We start from the raw sequence: 7,988 nt of genomic DNA on the forward strand, positions 1-7,988 counted from the left end.
GCGACAGCGTGGACGTGAACCGTATGTGCAGTTGACGGACTTTGAGCGAGGGCGTATAGTGGGCATGCGGGAGGCCGGGTGGACGTACCGCCGAATTGCTCAACACGTGGGGCGTGAGGTCTCCACAGTACATCGATGTTGTCGCCAGTGTTCGGCAGAAGGTGCACGTGCCCGTCGACCTGGGACCGGACCGCAGCGACGCACGGATGCACGCCAAGACCGTAGGATCCTACGCAGTGCCTTAGGGGACCGCACCGCCACTTCCCAGCAAATTAGGGACACTGTTGCTCCTGGGGTATCGGCGAGGACCATTCGCAACCGTCTCCATGAAGCTGGGCTACGGTCCCGCACACCGTTAGGCCGTCTTCCGCTCACGCCCCAACATCGTGCAGCCCGCCTCCAGTGGTGTCGCGACAGGCGTGAATGGAGGGACGAATGGAGACGTGTCGTCTTCAGCGATGTGAGTCGCTTCTGCCTTGGTGCCAATGATGGTCGTATGCGTGTTTGGCGCCGTGCAGGTGAGCGCCACAATCAGGACTGCATACGACCGAGGCACACAGGGCCAACACCCGGCATCATGGTGTGGGGAGCGATCTCCTACACTGGCCGTACACCACTGGTGATCGTCGAGGGGACACTGAATAGTGCACGGTACATCCAAACCGTCATCGAACCCATCGTTCTACCATTCCTAGACCGGCAAGGGAACTTGCTGTTCCAACAGGACAATGCACGTCCGCATGTATCCCGTGCCACCCAACGTGCTCTAGAAGGTGTAAGTCAACTACCCTGGCCAGCAAGATCTCCGGATCTGTCCCCCATTGAGCATGTTTGGGACTGGATGAAGCGTCGTCTCACGCGGTCTGCACGTCCAGCACGAACGCTGGTCCAACTGAGGCGCCAGGTGGAAATGGCATGGCAAGCCGTTCCACAGGAGTACATCCAGCATCTCTACGATCGTCTCCATGGGAGAATAGCAGCCTGCATTGCTGCGAAAGGTGGATATACAGTGTACTAGTGCCGACATTGTGCATGCTCTGTTGCCTGTGTCTATGTGCCTGTGGTTCTGTCAGTGTGATCATGTGATGTATCTGACCCCAGGAATGTGTCAATAAAGTTTCCCCTTCCTGGGACAATGAATTCACGGTGTTCTTATTTCAATTTCCAGGAGTGTATGTTTGTCCAATGAATACCCGTTTATCATCTGCATTTCTTCTTGGCGTAGCAATTTTAATGGCCTGTAGAGTATAAAAGGGCAATGCGTTGGCGGAGTTGTCATTTGCACTGAGGTGATTCATGTGAACAGGCATCCGACGTTAAGACCGCAAGACAGGAATTAACAGACTTTTACCGTGATGACACTCCATTTCGGATATCGTAAAGAAATTTAACATTCCGGGACCCAAAGCGTCAATAGTGTGCCGAGAACACCACATTTCTAGACGACCTTCACTTAACGAGCGAGAGCAGTGGCGTTTGCGGAGAGTTGTCAGTGCTTACAGACATGCAACAGTGAGTGAAATAACCGCAGAAATCAGTGTAGGGTGTGCGATGAACGTATATGTTAAAACAGTGAAGTGAAATTCGGCTTTAATGGGGTATAGCAGCAGACGACCCTCGCGAGCGCCATTGCTAGTAGCACAATATCGCCTGCAGTGCCTTTCCTGGGCTCGTGACCATATCGGTTGGATTCCAGACGAGTGGAAAACCGTGACCCGGTCAGATTAGCTGCAGTTTCTGTTGGCAAAAGTGATGGTAGGGTTAGTGTGTGGCGCATACCCCAAGAAGCCATGGATCCAAGTTGTCAACAAGTACTTTGCAAATGTTGTTCGCTCCATACTAGTGTGGGCTGTGTTTACACGAAAGGGACTGAGTCCTCTTGTCCAACTGAACCGACCGTTGCCTGGAAATAGTTGTGTTCGGCTACTTGGAGACCATTTACAGTCATTCATGGACGTTTTTATAGATGACAATGCACTATGTCACCAGCCCACAATTGTTCGCGATTCGTTTGAAGAAATTCTGGACAATTTGAGTGAACGATTTGACTACCCACATCGCTCTTCATGAATCTCGGCGAACAGTTGTGGAACATAATCGAGATGTTGATTCGTGCACAAAATCCTGCACCAACACACTTTGGCAATTACAGACGGCTATAGAGGCAGCATGGATCAATATTTCTGATGGGAACTTCCAACGACTTGTTGAGTCCATGTCATGCCGAGTTGCTCCACCATCACGTGCAAAATGAGGTCTGACATGATGTTGGGAGGTATGCCATGATTTTTGTCACCTCAGTGTAATGTTGCATGCTGGGATCTGGAGCGGAGTCAACACGTTAGCTCATCCCTAGGGTACTCAATTGGGTTCAGGTCGGGATTCTGCGCTGAACAATCCCTTTCAGGAATATTACTGTATACAGATCATGACCTCACAGATACTGCTTTATGACAGGATCTATTGCCATGCTGATGCAGCCATCGTCTCCGAACTGTTCGTCTACTCTGTGCATTATAAAGAGCAGCAAAATATGGTCACATCATTCTACATTTAGTGTTTTCTTACGTGCAGTATGCGGACAACAACCTACGGACGGAAAAGACCCCCATACGTTCTCTGTGCTTCACTGTCGGCACTACAGATTGCCAACCTCAAAGCTTTCGATCGGATTGGCACAGGGCATAGTGTGATTCATCACTCCAAATCAGTCTTTTCTAGTCTTCTACTGTCAAATAGTGCCACTCGTGACACAACCTCAAGCGTAGCTTAACATCGACTACAGATTTGCCTGGCTTATGAGTAACTGTTCCACAATTGCACCGCATTCTTTTTAACTCCTTACGCAGTGTGCTAACTGGACTGCTGGCAGCATTTTGGAACTCATATGAGATTCTCCGTGCTGATTTCATGCCTCTGCAATGCCCAATGATTGCTGTCTGCTAGTTCACAAGGTATATCGGGTCTTGATTTATCTGTGGGTACTCCTTCGCGTTTCCACTTCGAAGTCACGTCAGCAACAGTCGGCTTGAGCAGCTAACAGTGGTTGAAATGTCCCTGATGGGTCTGTTACTCAGGTGGCATCCAGCGGCCAGTGCATGATCGAAGTCATTGTGTTCTCATGGCCGACCCATTCTGCTATTTCCGCTTCTCTGCTGACCTCCTTTTATACCGGCGGATCTGTCTCTCGGTACATCCATGGGTCAATTCCACATTTTACAGGGTGATACCGTGATGGTGTGACAAATTTCCGTGGATGATGGAGAAGGGTAAATCTATCAATTTGAGTTCAGGGATCCTAATCCAGAAACGACAGAGTCGAAAGTTATAGGCGAAAAACGTTCTGAAGAGCTTTGGGCACTTGTTCAGTAGAAGAGATCTTTTTCACAGCAGCAAAGATGAACAAGTGCTCATAGCTCTTAAGGTACGCAGTTTACAGCCCATGTTTACTGGACCTCTTTTTGTTTTGGTCCATACTATCACCACCAAAAATATGAAAAGTAAAGAGTTTTCAGTGGACGAGGTTCACTGTCAGATGTATCTTAAAGGTTTTCGCTTATGACTTCCAACTCGGTCATTTCAGGACCAGGGTCCCTTTCCTTAGATTGCTACATTTATTCTTCTCCAACATACCTGAAAGTTTGTAACCTCGTCACGGAAACACTCTGTACAGGAGCGTCCAGAAACTTTTGATCAGACGGCATGGCTGATCACGAAATATCAGAACAGATATGTGAATCGATAGAAGACTGAACTCCGTACGCCGTTCGTAAGAGGAAGTCATCGTCAGAAGTGAATGTATGATCCGGCGTGGCGCGTTGACAGCTCGGGCGAGCGTTGTAACGTCCTGCACACGATATGCCAGCCTTTCAAATTCTATGCAAACCACATTTGTGAGTGGTTTTATCGCCTCGAAAAAATATTGTTCCGTAACAACTTTCTTGAGACCTGAGTATCTCCTGGCGTATAAAATGTCCCAATAACTTACGGAAATGAAGCCGAGTGGCAGCGTCGACCACCGCCGATATTTCGACAGGAGCACACCCTGTGATTTTAATGGCAGATCTGCAGCAACTAAGTATTGTGCAAGGAATTTTAAAATCTGGGTTTGCAGAGCAATTCCGGAAAGATAACACACACAAACACAACTGTAAAAATTATCGACGTCGCACAAGATGATTGACGTCAGAAGTTGTCGATACTGAAAATTAGTAACCAACCGGTGAGGTAGCTTTAACTTCGTCCTTTTGTTTTTCAACAAGGATGACAGCAAGATTCTAAGCATAATTTTAAAAAATCTCCGTCTCTATTTATAAGGTTGGTATGGTATGGTATAGTATGGTATGGAACTGGGGACCCAGAAACGACGGAGAGGCTTCGTCCCCGCCGTAGGCCTCAGTGGTTCACAACCCCACAATAGGCTACAGCAGTCCAGTCACCCCACCGCCGCCCCACACCGAACCGACGGTTATTGTGCGGTTCGGTCCCCAGTGGACCCTCCCAGGGAACGTATCACACGAGACGAGTGTAACCCCAATATTTGCGTGGTAGAGAAATTATGGTGTACATGTACGAGGAGAAAATGTTTGCGCAGCAATTGCCGACATAGAGTAACTGAGGCGGAATAAGGGGAACCAGCCCGCATTCGCCGAGGCAGATAGAAAACCGCCTTAAAAAAACATCCACAGTCTGGCCGGTACACCGGACCTCGACACTAATCCGCCGCGCGGATTCGTGCCGGGGACCGGCACGCCCTCCCGCTCAGAAAGCAGTGCATTAGACAGAACGGCTAACCGGGTGGGCTATTTACAAGGTTACTTGTTAATCTAATTTCAGCTGGTTATTTTTTCCTTAATAACACGATCCCAATAGCTGGACGTGCATTCCAGAATCTCCGAGTTGTTACATTCCATAGCATGACAGGTACCAAGACAATGTTCTGCAATAGCGCAATTTCCCACCTGATGTAAGCTTGTGTTACGCTTATGCTCAGTACACTGGTCTTTCACAGTCCTGGTAGTTTGACCAACACAAGACAAGCCACAAATACGGTACACACCCGCATTATGAAAACCAGGATCATCCTTTAAGGAACCTAAAAGGACTCTAATCTTAGATGGTGATCGAAAAACCTATTTCACATAATATTTATACAAACTACGACCAATCTTACTGGAACCCAAGCGTAACTTGGTATTATCATTACTCACCCGGTGCACGGTTGGTCGATGGCACAATGCAAATCCGACCTGTCTTTCACTATATTCATTCTGACGACACATAGCCTCCAGATGAATTAACTCAGCTGATAAACTCTAAGGGTCTGAAATGGCGTGAGCCCTGTGAACCAACGTACGAAATATCTCTTCACGCTTAGCCAAATGGTGACAACTACCAGACAGCAGATACAAGTCAGCGTAAGCACACTTCCTATGAATGGCGTTTCCCAACATACCACCATCCTTCCCCCTAATCAACATATCAAGGAAAGGAAGCCAGCCATCCCCTTCCACCTCCATTATGAAACAAATATTATGGTGGATTGAACTCTGTTGTTCTAAAATGTCGTTAAAATTCTCACTGCCAAGGTGTGCCATAAGCCCAAACGGCAAAGGTACCGTCTACCTATCCGAAAAAAACATGCAGGTTTCAAAGCCGCCATCGTTCCTAGCAGTATTCCACAAACAAAGTGGCAATAACAGGTGACAACGTGATCCCCATCGCAACTCTGTCTGCTCCTAGTACTGGTAACTGAATAAAAAGTAAGTGGAAGTCGACACATGTCGAAATACACTCCTGGAAATGGAAAAAAGAACACATTGACACCGGTGTGTCAGACCCACCATACTTGCTCCGGACACTGCGAGAAGGCTGTACAAGCAATGATCACACGCACGGCGCAGCGGACACACCAGGAACCGCGGTGTTGGCCGTCGAATGGCGCTACCTGCGCAGCATTTGTGCACCGCCGCCGTCAGTGTCAGCCAGTTTGCCGTGGCATACGGAGCTCCATCGCAGTCTTTAACACTGGTAGGATGCCGCGACAGCGTGGACGTGAACCGTATGTGCAGTTGACGGACTTTGAGCGAGGGCGTATAGTGGGCATGCGGGAGGCCGGGTGGACGTACCGCCGAATTGCTCAACACGTGGGGCGTGAGGTCTCCACAGTACATCGATGTTGTCGCCAGTGGTCGGCGGAAGGTGCACGTGCCCGTCGACCTGGGACCGGACCGCAGCGACGCACGGATGCACGCCAAGACCGTAGGATCCTACGCAGTGCCGTAGGGGACCGCACCGCCACTTCCCAGCAAATTAGGGACACTGTTGCTCCTGGGGTATCGACGAGGACCATTCGCAACCGTCTCCATGAAGCTGGGCTACGGTCCCGCACACCGTTAGGCCGTCTTCCGCTCACGCCCCAACATCGTGCAGCCCGCCTCCAGTGGTGTCGCGACAGGCGTGAATGGAGGGACGAATGGAGACGTGTCGTCTTCAGCGATGAGAGTCGCTTCTGCCTTGGTGCCAATGATGGTCGTGTTATGTGTCGACAGAAGTGCCGACACAGTGTTATTTAGAAGGGCCGAATAGGCACGCTATCAGCTCACCCAGAATATCGTGAAGTCTGAAACAGGATGCTCAATGAATGCTAATAAGAAAAGTACGTTGCTTTGGGAATACTTAACTTTAATCCATCCTTTTGGTATACATCGTTTATGGTGAATACAAGTAAGACTCTCTCCAGATATGGTTAACTGCGCCTTGCTAGGTCGTAGCTATGGACTTAGCTGAAGGCTATTCTGTCTCTCGGCAAATGAGAGGAAGGCTTCGTACGTCTAGTCGCTAGCAATGTCGTCCGTACAACTGGGGCGAGTGCTAGTCCGTCTTTCTAGACCTGCCATGTGGTGGCGCTAGGTCTGCAAGTACTGATGGCGGCGACACGCGGGTCCGACATGTACTAATGGACCGCGGCCGATTTAAGCTACCACCTAGCAAGTGTGGTGTCTGGCGGTGACACCACATTCCTCCCCCGCAAATCGGCGAACGGTCGTGTTATAAGGCTTCCGCCCGCCGTGGGGAGGGCCCCATGTTGACGTATGCGATGAGGTGGGGAGCCTAACAACAGGCGAGGCTGTGCCACCCGCACCCGGCCATTCGGTCCGAGGGGAGCTAGGAAACGCCTGGAAACCTACTCCAGGGTGCACGTCAACATGCGGCGGATGCGCCCGTAATGAGACAGGGTCGACCTCCATTGCGTCGGGGTATCCGACGCGCGATGACGCCATGTGGTCCGGAGCGGGCAAGAGTTCCATGGCGGAGGACAGCTGGTCACGGGAAGCGATCGGCGGCGCGTGACCCAGGGAGGCGGATGGCGGCTGCAGCGAAGCGTCCTCCGTGGGCTGCGCCGGCGGCGGCGGCGGCGGCGCGACGCCATGGGGCAAAATGGAAGGCATCGTCGGTAACACCTGGGGATGAGGCGAGCCAGTAGATGGGTCCCCAGGGCGCTGACCGGACGGCTCCGTCGCTGAAAGCAGACGGGGAGCGGCAGAACCCAGGCGACGACAGAGGCGCAGCTGATTGAGATGCCGACGCACCTCACCAGAGGCCCCCAAAACCAAATACATCGCGCGGCCGAGGCAGCGAAGAATGCGCCCTGCGAGCCAACGCCGTGAACCGCGATAAGTACGATAGAATACGACGTCGCCAGGAGCAAAAGCAGGAGTCTGCCGCTGCACAGGAACCTGATGCGGCGGATGCAGCAAAGACATCAAGGTTCGATGAGGACGACCGTGAAGCAACTCAGCCGGCGAGCGACCATCGCGGGGCTGAGAGCGATAGGACGACAAAAAGAGCAACAAGGCGTCCTCCCGAGAATGCGACTCTTTCAACTTCAACATCTGTGACTTGAAAGTCCGGACCAAACGTTCAGCGGCACCGTTTGACTGAGGCGAAAACGGCGCGGATGTCAGATGTTGAATACCATTGGCCTT

This window comes from Schistocerca cancellata, chromosome 7, assembly GCF_023864275.1.
Source record: "Schistocerca cancellata isolate TAMUIC-IGC-003103 chromosome 7, iqSchCanc2.1, whole genome shotgun sequence".
Lineage (NCBI taxonomy): Eukaryota > Metazoa > Arthropoda > Insecta > Orthoptera > Acrididae > Schistocerca > Schistocerca cancellata.